Raw genomic sequence first — 13,913 nt, 5'->3', positions numbered from 1 at the left:
CCTGTTCTAGATTGTGTTGATTTGTGCCGACACTTGTCCAGGCACTGCGCCCACACGCTGTTTTAACACACGTCGTCAAACCAGTCCACATTCGTCTGTAACTGAATATCATCTTACATGTACCCATATTACATTTCCACTAAGTGCCCCGAGACATCAAGTTCTTGTGTAAAGCATTACTGATAAATGCAGAATCGTCATGTTTTTCAGAGATGTAAAGATATCATTTCCTAACGTCTGGCTATTTGTGGAGTAACGGGATCTATGGAATGATATTGAGATGAGAGCAACGGCCCTGACACCGGTTGCAAATAGAAAGCACCAAATACAATGACGGTCGTTAAACGTTGTGGAGATGTCCGTCAAAATCAGGTTTTATGGAGACACACATATCCAAATGATCTCCTCGAGGAAGCATGATGTCCTCACATGTGGATAATGTTGTCTGGATCTCGAACAATACACAGCGTAGTAAAACGCTCAGACTTCTTGTCAAAGGGGCATAACTGATGTGGGATGTTTGCGAGATAAAAGTTTGTAGGCAAAATGCAGGTGTTCTCAGTGGTAAACATATTGTCTGAAGTATCTATTTTATTTACAGACGGAGATCATTTCGGTGTTGAGCGCCTTTGATAAAATGTTTATCACTCGCGTTAACGTGTATGGAGATAAGGACGAATTGAGATACAACTCTCCTGTCAACCTGCTACTGTAATTAATACGATTGGTAGACTGAGAGAAGTGATCCTACTATATCGATATATCTGTAATCCTTTGAGGACACGAGTGGTCCAGTTGCCCAAGGCTCCGCATCTCACTGTGCAGAGTTGCGTCCCTTTGTCGTTTCAGGATTCGTTGATGGTTCGTATCCCAGGTCCCGTGAGAAACACCAGACACTGGTTTCATCTGTTACTCGTGATATAACTGAAATGTGGCTGAGTGGGGGTTGAGGGTGGGGCTGGGGTTTTGATGTGAGACTTTTTGAAGTTGCAGACTCAGCCTGGTTCCCTGGGTATGCTGCGCTGGCGCAGTGTAGCGCCAACGCTGCATACCCAGAGAACCAGGCTGTTGCAGACTAGGCTCTTTCATTCAAACAAAGGGTAGGGTGAAAGGTGTTGATCACGGAACTGAACGTTAACATGCACGCTATCACTGTCAACAGACGGTAGGCTATTGAGGTGCTTCATATGTTCGCACTTCACTCCCAAAACCTCAGTTCGACTGCGACCGCCTCCGTGGTCATGTGGTAGAGCGTCGCCCGGAGAGTGGAAGGTCCGGGCTTAGATCCCCGGCCGAGTCATACCAAAAGACGTTTAAAAATGGTACTTGTTGTTACCCTGTCTGGCGCTCGGCATTAAGGGGCTAAAACAAGGAGTGGTCGGCTCGAAGTCAGTATACTGTGTCTGAGAGTGGTATTCATGTTAAACTGCGGCATGCTATCTCAGTGGGCTAGCACTATAAAATACATGTGCATGCACGTCGGTCAATAAGTGCAATAGTCTTGAACGCGACGTTAAACCCCATTTCACCTCACCTCACCTCACCAAATAACGGTGAAAATTATATGAATGGATCACTGATAATCAGTGATGGCACCAGGTAATCACGTCGTTCTGCACGGGTAGCACCTACCACTCACACAATTTAGATATAGATATAAGTATTTGTTGCCGAACGCCGCACAGCAGTACTCGTGCCATACGAATGCGGCTTATAAATAAGCGAGTCTTCAAGGAACAAGTTATGGACCAGACAATCCAGTGACAGATAATTACGTTAAATCATATGTGATAACGTGTCGCCGTATTGCCATAAACCTAACGTAACCAGAAGAGCCGACAAACCGACCACCATTAGATCCAATGTTTACTTATTCCGAAAGAGGAATTTCGAAAACCGGATGGCATCAGACTTTCTAATCACTCGGGGGCTTCGGGGTAGCCTAGTGGTTAAAGCGTTCGCTTGTCACGCCGAAGACCCGGGTTCGATTCCCAACATCGGTACAATGTGTGAAGCCCATTTCCGGTCTGCCCCGCCATGATATTGCTGAAATATTGCTAAAAGCGGCGTAAAACCATACTCATTCACCCACTCTCATCACTAAAGGTATGTGGTTCTGATTATGCTTTAGCGGAAACATTACAATATAAAAGGCATTTAAAACATGTTTTTTTTTTGTTCAAACAAAGAATTCATTCCTCATTCCAGATTAATATACAACCCACTTACTGTCGACAAAAACGTCACTAGATTCTGATAAGTTTAAAACAGTAGAATAGTGTAGCCCAACAATACATGGATGATAACGCACGGTGGAGTGAGTAGGACCTTCACAACGTGTGTTATTGTCCAAGACCAGTTCCTGGCATTGTTCCACTTCCCACCGATACTGGCACCTGAGGTGTCTGCAATAATCTCCACCTAACGTAAATAACACACCAGCATATCGCCAACGATAGAAATAGTTCTCAGCACCAAACAAAACCATATGTGATCAGTTAGGGGTTTCCAGGTGACTCTCGAGCCAGATTACATTCGCAGTTGTTGGGTCCACAACAATATATCTGGTGTCGTTTCAGCGAGGCCATTGTGTTTACGGGGAGTAATGGGCTAGACATGCAACGTAGTTGGGAATATGCGTCCAGGAAATACTTCCATTTCGCAATATCTTGATTCTGTCTATACAGCAGACCCAATTCTTGTAAAAGGTCACGGAGTGAAGGCTTGGGTTGCGTGGAGGGGCGTGAGCGTTAGCTGTTCTTGTGGGATTGGGCTGATGAGTGATGCTGACAGAGCTGTGTTTTATGTACTTGGCTGTGAGATCGGCTAGGGTCTCAAATCTCGCATCGCTTGTGAGTGACGCTAAACTGATATCATCATTATTCAGAGGAGTGATATCGGATATCGCCGCACTGCAGAAAGAATGACGTCACGTGATCACAGTGACGTCAACGCTGAAACACGTCATTGGTGGCCATGAAAATCAATTTAGCTTTGTAGAGTTTGGATATCCAAGTTTTTCAAGTTTTTAATGTTTGTTTTTACTTCGATGAACGAAAATAATCGGTAAACCACTCAATCAAACACAAGAAAGACGCGTTTGGGGGATACAAGTAAGTCACTGTTGAGACACGTGTAAGAGATTGTATGGTGTGAGATAGGTGCATGAGAGACCAGCGTGAGAGACATGCATAAGAGCCTGGTATGAGAGACTGGCATGGGGGTATCCTGTGAGGGACTGGCGTGAGAGACTCATCTGAAAGACTGTTGTGAACGTTTGGTGTAAGTGACTGGTGTAGAAGACTGACGGGAAAGACTCCTGTGAGAGACTGGTGTGAGAGACTGGTGTGAGAGACTGGTGTGAAAGACTGACGTTAATGTTTTGTGAGCGACTGGTGTGAGGGACTGGTGTGAGAGACTAGTGTGAGGGACTGCTGTGAGAGACTGGTGTAAGAGACTGACGTTAATGTTTTGTGAGCGACTGGTGTGAGGGACTGGTGTGAGAGACTGGTGTGAGGGACTGGTGTTAGAGACTGGTGTTAGAGACTGGTGTTAGAGACTGGTGTGACAGACTAGTGTGAGATACTAGTGTGAGAGACTGGTGTGAAAGACTGGTGTGAGGGACTGGTGTGACAGACTAGTGTGAGAGACTGGTGTGAAAGACTGACGTTAATAGTTTTTGAGAGACTGGTGTTGGAGACTGACGTGAGAGACTCATGTGATGGACTAGTGTGAAAGACTGACGTTAATGGTTTGTGAGAGACTGGTGTTGGAGACTGACGTGAGAGACTCATGTGATGGACTAGTGTGAAAGACTGACGTTAATGGTTTGTGAGAGACTGGTGTTGGAGACTGACGTGAGAGACTCATGTGAGGGACTGGTGTGAGAGACTGACGTTAATGGTTTGTGAGAGATAGGTGTTGGAGACTGACGTGAGAGACTCATGTGAGGGACTGGTGTGAGAGACTGACGTTAATGGTTTGTGAGAGATAGGTGTTGGAGACTGACGTGAGAGACTCATGTGAGGGACTGGTGTGAGAGACTGACGTTAATGGTTTGTGAGAGATAGGTGTTGGAGACTGACGAGAGAGACTCATGTGAGGGACTGGTGTGAGAGACTGACGTTAATGGTTTGTGAGAGATAGGTGTTGGAGACTGACGTGAGAGACTCATGTGAGGGACTGGTGTGAGACACTGACGTTAATGGTTTGTGAGAGATAGGTGTTGGAGACTGACGTGAGAGACTCATGTGAGGGACTGGTGTGAGAGACTGACGTTAATGGTTTGTGAGAGATAGGTGTTGGAGACTGACGTGAGAGACTCATGTGAGGGACTGGTGTGAGAGACTGACGTTAATGGTTTGTGAGAGACTGGTGTTGGAGACTGACGTGAGAGACTCATGTGAGGGACTGGTGTGAGAGACTGACGTTAATGGTTTGTGAGAGATAGGTGTTGGAGACTGACGTGAGAGACTCATGTGAGGGACTGGTGTGAGAGACTGACGTTAATGGTTTGTGAGAGACTGGTGTAGGAGACTGACGTGAGAGACTCATGTGAGGGACTGGTGTGAAAGACTGACGTTAATGGTTTGTGAGAGGCTGGCGTCCGAAAGTGGCGTGAGAGACTGACATGAAAGATTGGTGTGAGAGAATGATATACACAGCTTAGTCATTCCGACGATTAATCCGATGGATCAGTTATACAAATATTTAACTTCGCTGTGTTTTCTACGAAGAGTGGTTAATTGCGACCTCTTTAGTTTGGATTGCGTCTACACAGCCCTGTGACATAGGTTTGCGTTCAATTCACAGTGAACATTTCATTTGGCAATGCTACTTTAAATGGGGAAACTAGATTCCAGTTTAGAGTGAGCTCAGGTTAAAGCCGTGTTTACAGTATTCCGGTTACAGCTGGGTAATTAAACCTAATGTCAGAGGAAAGCTCAGGCTTCGTGTTTTGACAAACCAAGGAAACTAATTAAGGCTAATCTTGGATTCGAACCCGTAATCACCGGACCCTGGCAATCATGGCATGAAACTCCCTACAGAGAGTACCGGCGCCTCACTCCACTGCACCACCCTTGGTCTCGTAACATCAGACGAGTAAGGAGCAAGGGATTGGGAAACAGAGCCTATGACGTGGTGTGTATTTACATTTAGCATTTTAACGACGTGAGTGTACTATCTTGCCTCTGTGTCTATTTTGAGTTTGTTTTTTCACTAACAATACATTGCTTCCATGCAGTAAAAGCCCCAGGGAAACCAGCTTAAACCAATCCCTCTCTTAATAAAGATGGTGGAAACCAAATATAACTAACGGTTGCGCTGACCTTAAGAAATTACAGAAATTCGAAGCTCTGTCTGTCTGACGACAATTTTCAACAAAGGAGGCAGAGAATGTTTAGTGTTCCCTTTGCTGTGATAGCGGTCCACTCTGTCCAAACACAGGCAGACAACAGATACACGAAGTTTTAGATAAACTCTCAAATGCGCAGATCAACTCTCGCATGTTCATAATACGTAGCATAGCATCCTCACTAGACTTGCACAAGTCTCTAAGGCAAAAATTATCAGTTTAAATTTTAATAATAAGAAAAATTTGTTCCAATATGAGACTGGCGTCCTCATCTTGACTTGCACGAGTCTCTAAGGAAAACATTATAAGCTAAATAATGATGCCTAGATTACATAAATAATAAGAACAAGTTGATCCTGCATGAGACTGGCGTCCTTATCTAGACTTGCAGAGGTCTATAGGGCAATTTCTTTTATTAGTTTAAATTATGACGTCTAAATTACATGAATAATAAGAACAAGTTATTCCTATATGAGACTGGCGTCCTTATCTAGACTTGCACAAGTCTCTAAAGCAAAAAAATTCAGTTAAAATCATAATGTCTAGATTATATAAATAATAAGAACAAGTTGACACTAAAGGAGACTGACGTCCTTATCTAGACTTGCACAAGTCTCTAAAGCAAAAAAATTCAGTTTAAATCATAATGTCTAGATTATATAAATAATAAGAACAAGTTGACACTCAAGGAGACTGACGTCCTTATCTAGACTTACCTATTATACATATTGAATTTCTGTACACCCATGGACTTTTTATTCAGTATAGCCTTGGAGCAAGGCTACATCCTCGTCAGTAGGACAATTTGTCTTCATCTCAACGTATGATTATGCCTAGGAACGGCAGTTCAGGTATTTTGAACTATGATTTAGACGCTTCCGACTGAGCTCTTATGTATAATAGAATACAGCCAGATCAGGTGAACTCAGGGGTCATGTCGATGTAGGTTGTCCTCATTGAGATATTCTTACGTACGCCGATATTTAGAGTGATGAGTGATGTTTCAACGATGGTTGTGCGGCAATACCGAGGCACTGGTCACCGTTCACATTGTACCGTTCGGGGGATTCGAACTAGTTTTCGTTGCGACGACCGATCACTGTAGTCACTAAGCTATCTGTTCCATGTTTTTAATAATAATAGGCTGAAAAACTGATTGGTGTAAATACCGATATTTAGTCACCATGGAGCCCGGGCCAGTTCGTCTTCCTCTGTTTTAAGGGGCGGTTGGGTAGTGCAGTTGTTAAAGCGTTCGCTCGTCACGCCGAAGGCTTGGGTTCGATTCCCACATGGGTACCATGTGTGAAGCCCATTCTGGTGTCCCCCACCGTGACTTTGCTGGATGATTGTAGACTAACATATTTTAGTTCTTAAATTATATTTATGAAATATAAGAAAAAGGAGCCCAGAGTCTCTTCTTCAGCACTGCAGTAATTCTAGACTTGCCAAATATTATAGACTTGCATGAGCTGTGTTGGATATATTTTGTTTCAGGGTCTGTATGACAGACTAGGGTCATTGCAAAAAGCGGCGTAAAACCATTATCACTCTGTTGTTGACTGACGTCCACACAGTCACTCCTTGTTTGTCCGTCTAGCATTCATCGTGACGACGATCTTCGTTAAATGGCTTGTTTATCGTATCGACATGATGGAGAGCAGTGCATAAACAATATAAAATATTATTATTCCTCCATGACAGAATGATGAGATCTGATGGTCTACGTGATCTTGATAAAATACTATGTATTCCGCCTTGGAGGGGAATAACTTTCTCAGCGGGGTATTAATCTCTTATACCCCGCCACGAGCAAGTCAGGCTGCACGTGGATTTATGAATAAATAAAGAATGGTATAAAACGTAACGAGGGACGCATGTACCCTGAGTGATCCTGCTACAACTTATAGTATATCAGGGCGAGTGGTCATGTGTACAAACACGCATTAGACTGCACGGACTCGAGTGGGTACTTAAGTCTCTATCGCAGCTTCGCTGACCACGGTACGTTAGGGCAAGAATCCATTCCGCACAGTCCAGTGCGCGTGGTTAACTCACCCGCATGCCTTCAGGAACGAACGCTGCAGGGCGCTCGGTAAATCGTTAATACTTTCCACCTGTCCAAATTATCCAGACGAGGAGAGGGCATACTTATCGTCCTGATGATGGCTTTATGATTGCAAACGTTTTCACATGGACTGTACTCGACTTTCAAATGTTACAAGAGGTTCCATTTTGTGGGCGTTGTTGGTCTCCGGTGGGTATACCGTTTTGTCTGCCAGAATAGTTTGGCATGTTAGTCGGTCTCACAGTCTCTGAATCATTTTCCCTTCCGCCCAGCCCTTATCGGTATGATATAGCCCTAAATGAAGCAAGTCTAGATTTTCCGCAGACTGTGAATCTCTAATCTCACCGGGGATCCTTTTCAATTTATATCGAGTTGTGTGTTTCTATCAAAATTACATATTTTCCGAGACTATGCGTTACTCTACTTGGTATGTGTGGGTATGTTCGCAAAAAAAATGTTGAAACCGATCCCGGTGTTGCTTTCTGTTTCTAAACAAAGTACAGCAAAAGTTGACAAGTTGATTCGGTCACCACCTTGTTGTTGCAATTGAGGGAGTAGGAGAAGACTCGCCCACGTCTTCTTGAACTGCACTTAGTTTGATAATCCAAATAAGACGTATATAGTTATAGATCTATATTCGTCTTGTTATAATCACAACCTATACCGTTTTCATTGTAAGCTTTTGTCACAGACCGTCTCCGTGGTCTAGTGGTAGAGCGTCCGCCCGGAGAGCGAAAGGTTGGGGGTTCGATTCCCGGTCGCGTCATACCAAAAAACGTTAAAAAATGGCACCGGTACTTGCTATTACCCTGCAGGGCGCTTAAACGGCTAAACCAAGGACTGGTCTGAGTAGGGTATATATGTTAAACTGCGGCATATATCAGCAATACAAACACGTGCATCATTGAGTTAGCACTATAAATCGGCATCAGTCCGGACAAGTACAAGCAGCCACACACACACACACACACACACATACACACACACACACACAGGTGTACGCACGTCGCTATATAAGTGCAGTAGGGGCGGTCGGGTAGCCTAGTGGTTAAAGCGTTCGCTCGTCACGCCGAAGACACGGGTTCGATTCCCGACATGGGTACAATGTGTGAAGCCCATTTCTGGTGTCCCCCGCCGTGATATTGCTGGAATATTGCTAAAAGCGGCGTAAAACCATACTCACTCACTTACTATAAGTGCAGTAAGCTTGAACGCGACGTTAACCCCCATTTCACCTCACCTTGTGTCACAAGACCGAAAGACAAACCTTTCTGTTTAAGGCTTTAAACATGAACTCTTAACATATACTATTATTCTTCGCTGTTATAGATTAAGATCTTTGTTTTTCTTCTGTCTCTGGTATGTTTTGTTCCAAACCAAGGTCCACTGGTACGGTTTCCAAAAGAGGTTTCCAAAAGAGTTGTACGACAAAAGCCATTTCTTGTGTCAATAGTGGCATGCTTTGTTTCTAAGCCAGGGCATTGGAGGCTGATAAATGGCGTGATGCTGGCACTAGAACAACCTACTTAAGATTTGTTTTTGTTTCGTTTCTTTTATGAGTTTATTTTTTTGGTTCGTCAACCAGTGTTTGTTTTTTATGTTTTATGTATGAGATGGGGAACGTACCAGGTGTGACCCGACTTAAACCGGGACTAATCTGACCCTAGAAGGCAGTAGGTCCTAAACCAGAACGACAATAGCTTTGCACCAAGTGTTTCCTGATCAGATAAGGACAGTGGGGTAATCTAGTAGTTAAGGTGCTTGACCGTAAAGCCGAATACCCGGTTCGATTCCTCACATGAAAACATTATCATTCTTAACAAATAACAATAAACCAACCTGAAATTCAGCACACACAAACACAACAAAAAATTTCTCCAATGTTCATATTCAGATTCCATTGTAAGTTTGTAAGTAGTGAAAGTGAGGGGAAATGGGGTTTAACGTCGCATCCAAGATTATTGCACTTATATAGCGACGTGCATGCACCTGTGTGTGTGTGTGTGTGTGTGTGTGTGTGGCTGCTTGTACTAGTCCGTACTGATGCCGAATTATGGTGCTAGCTCACTGAGATAAAATGACGCAGTTTAACATGAGTGAATGAGTTGGGTTTAACGCCGCTTTTAACAGTATTTCAGTTATATCACGGCGTGTCAGCTTAATGTGGGAGGAAAGCCCTGAGTGATGCAGGTCTCAGACGTTTACCACTTCGGTGAAACCCTAGAGCACGGGTATGGTGCTGACAAACCTGGAAACATAATCGGGGCAAACCGGGATTCGAACCAACAATCATAGGTTTCTGGCGTGCCCAAGGGACGCAACTCTGCACAGCGACTGGGCCACCTGTACCCCCCAGTTTAACATGAATACCCCACCCAGACACAGTATACTGACTGATACCAGTCCTTGTCTTAGCCCCAGACAGGGTCTTTTGATATGATGCGGGCGGGGATTGAACCCCGGACCTTCCACTCACCGGGCGGACGCTCTACCACTAGACCACGGAGGCGGTCTAGTGTGTAAGTACTCGTAGGTTCTATAAGAGTTGGCGCTAGCTGTTAAAACTCCTGTTCTTTCGTCTCTACGTGAGGATTCTTCACATGGGCGTACTGTGTGGAGTTTCCGTGTCACCATGACTAGAATATTGCTTCAAGAGGTAAAACCATGATCACTCATTCCTGGTTCGTTTTAAGCAAATCACAGCCTGACTGGGATCATTCCAATGCTGTAGTATCATAACAACGTTCACACAAGGAGCTCCATGGGTCAGCGGTACCTGCTGAAATATGAAACCTTTAAAACACCACCTGCTAGGGGTCAAGCCAGCTTCAAGGCCAAGGCAGGGTTTCAAGACAGATGGCGTTGTTGATTTATTGTTCACCCAAAGATCTTAATCTATCCATGCAAATATTGGGATGATACCAGCATGGGCTGAATGAAGCGGTTAAAATTGGGCACTTCGGCAGTACAGCAGGGTTAGAAATGAATATGTATTTTAACTAGTCCCCCAAAAAGATATACTGCAGAGTTGTCATTGATCTTATGCTAAAAGTGGTATAGTCCTGAATTTCACAAGTTTGTTTCGAACGTAGTAAGACCGCCTCCGTGGTCTAGTGGTAGAGCGTCCGCCGGAGAGCGGAAGGTCCGGGGTTCGATCCCCGGCCGCGTCATACCAAAAGACGTTAAAAGATGGCACTTGTTGTAACCCTGTCTGGCGCTCGGTATTAAGGGGCTAAAACAGGGACTGGTCGGCTCGGAGTCAGTATACTGTGTCTGAGTGGGGTATTCATGTTAAACTGCGGCATGGCATCTCTGTGTGCTAGCACTATAAATCGGCATCAGTCCGGACTAGTACAAGCAGCCACACACACACACACACACACACACACACACACACACGTGCATGCACGTCGCTATATTAGTGCAATAATCTTGAACGCGACGTTAAACCCCATTCCCCCTCATCTCAAACGTAGTATATGTTGAAATGATATGAGCGTGTTCGTATAGATAAATGTTTTCACTGAACAAGATTTAATTTCGCGTCATGTCTTATAAAGGAGCTACATTACGTTTATAAGCAAAACTATTGGCAGCGGGACAATTGAGTTGATGAATTGCCACTGCAATCTGGCGTGATGACATCAAAGTTATTAAGTACATGAAAGGTTATATCCCTGCCACCACTGAGCCTGTCTCACAGGTGCTAGCCTTTCATCGTAATGGGCTTTCCCGATAGCATCTCTGATCCCTACATCAAACTTACGCACGTACTGTATCCTCCGGGCAATATGAGATATGTACATGTACATGTTATTCCTGCACCATGACTGTGGAGTTTATATTTTTTAGGTATTTTGCTTTTACTTAAAGGGGCGGTCGGGTAGCTTAGTGGTTAAAGCGTTCGCTCGTCACGCCGAACACCCGGGTTCGATTCCCGACATGGGTACAATGTGTGAAGTCATTTCTGGTGTCCCCCGCCGGAATATTGCTGGAATATTGCTAAAAGCGGCGTAAAACCATACTTGCTCACTCACTCACTTTTACTAAAAGCCTAGCAAAGTCTCGATCAAACTAAACAAGTCTAGTTTGCTTGATTCCACATATGAAAACAGCTGAAGAGGAAAGGTTCTTTCGACCAAAAAATGTTAAAAACATGTTTCATTGACTAAGTGTTAGTCTTATGTACATGTATGCTTAGTGAATTCAAATATGCGTTGCGTATGGGAGAATTTGACAAGCGTTCTCGCATAGCTCCACCAGTAAACCTTCATACCCATGCACGTGTCATGCTGTTCCTGCAATAAGAAAAATAAATTACTCTGAAACGAAGTCAATCTTTGTTTCTTTCTTCTCAAAATAGCTGCCAGGTTTCTCAAAGACGTTTGGTTCTCATGCAGTGCTCGTCGACGCCAGATGCATGAAGCGCCGTCTTTCAGGCATCTAAATCACAAAATATCGCCATCTGCGAAACTCCATCACGGCCACCGTTTCTTTACATGCTAATTGCAAACAGATAGAATCTTTGACATCGAAAGCCGAGCAAATAACCAGCTTCCTAAAATAGATGACTTTGATATGTACAGCGATTGTACATAGCGCGTTTGTTTTGTCTCCTCGCGACTGCTACCAATACCACAAGCAATAAAGGTTCCTGAAGCAGTTGTTGATGCCACCAGAGGGGAGGGACTTTTTGCACCATTCCTTGAAATGAGGCAAGAGTTATCTTTGTCTGTATTGGGTTATGTTTTCCACCTTGGGTTTAGCACAACAGACTTACGTGCATTGGGGGGAGAAACGTGTCTTCTTCTATTTTGGTTATTATCTTGATCTTCGGGGTAAATAATGATGTGTTTACACTGCAAAACTCAACCCCGATCATGCAAGCATCTGTTGCGCGTAGCGGTGTGAGAAAGACAGTTATGAGAGGGTATCATCCACTCGGTATTACTACACACTGAAATACGTGTAGTCACGCTGGGAGGAGTGTCAGTGTTTGTTTTATGGGCTATAATGATCTATAATGTGAGTATAAGATAAATGTTATTACGGAACTTACTGTACCCCCCTGTATTTACTTGATGATCGCGGATGCGTGTAAGTCAGTCAAGGCATTTGATAGGATTCCTGTATTTGGCTTGTTCTAATTAATGACCCGTTTGCCGTCGTCGCCCAATATCCTCACGTATGAGAGAGAGAGCGAGAGAGAGAGAGGTGTGTGTGGGTGTGAGAGAGAGGGTGTGTGTGTGTGTGTGTGTGTGTGTGAGAGAGAGAGAGAGAGAGAGAGAGAGAGGGAGAGAGAGGGAGAGAGAGAGAACGTTCCACTTTAACATGAGAGAAAAGGTTTCCATAACATAGGATAGGATAGGTCGCCTATCCACAATTCCTGGTGCACAAATAACCATACATGATTTCAGAACAAGCTCCATATCAATACAGTTACTATTATATTGTTATAATTAAATAGGGAGTCATGTCAGATACGATTTATCAGATGAAGGATCCCGTATTTACCAAAAGTGGATCCTAGTGAAGATGAGGAACATGTCAAACGTAGACCCTCAACCAGCTGCAGGAACCATCCTCCAGACATCCAGATGACTAACAATTAATACACACTACATGTGCTTGCTTCGCTGCCGCGTGAAGGCCGGCGCTGTTTGTGTTAAGGCTTACGGTACGTTACATCCGTCTAAACCAGTGCCTCAAACCAACACCGCACCATGGACGGCCTATTTCAGAACCACCCAAGACAGTTCGTTTAAGAATTCGTTTTGAACGTTATCGCTCGTACTGTAAACACTTATATTTGTGGATATAAATGTAATTGTAAGTTGATCATAACCATATTGCAGGTTTCATCTCATGTTTCATAACAAAGTACATCCTTGCGAGGACGGTTGTTTATTTCTTCGGAAAGAGCTTTCTTTGATGATAATTTGTGTTTCCAGGACGACCTCGGGGAGATGATTAAAACAGGTAGGGAACAAACCAATATTGGAATCACCGCTAATTCGGTGACGCCAACTTTTATAAACATACTGGATAAACATTTTGATTATTTTTCGTAAAAATAGCAGGTTCTTTAAGTACAGGGTGTTTTTCCTGAACTGGAATTTCTTGGTAGTAAGTGCATGTATGATTGAAGAGGACGTGTTCGTGGTGTTAGCGACGATCCGAGCTAACAAGGTACACTGACACACTATCCACCATGTCATACAGCCAGGCTCTTTATGACAAGCGTGAGAAAATGAGGACCTATTCTGACGTAGTAGTAGTAGTAGTAGTAGCAGTAGTAGTTGTCGTAGTAGTAGTTGTAGTAGTCGTCGTCGTAGTAGTAGTAGTCGTCGTCGTCGTCGTCGTAGTAGTAGTCGTAGTAGTAGTAGTAATAGTAGAAGTAGTTGTAGTAGTAGTAGTCGTAGTAGTAGTAGTAGTAGTAGTAGTAGTAGTAGTAGTAGAAGTAGTAGTAGTCAATACTCATAAGCCTCAATA

This window comes from Haliotis rufescens, unplaced genomic scaffold, assembly GCF_023055435.1.
Source record: "Haliotis rufescens isolate VD_foot unplaced genomic scaffold, xgHalRufe1.0.p SCAF_20, whole genome shotgun sequence".
Lineage (NCBI taxonomy): Eukaryota > Metazoa > Mollusca > Gastropoda > Lepetellida > Haliotidae > Haliotis > Haliotis rufescens.
The sequence above is the reverse complement of the archived record's forward strand: the minus strand, read 5'-3'. Positions refer to the sequence as shown.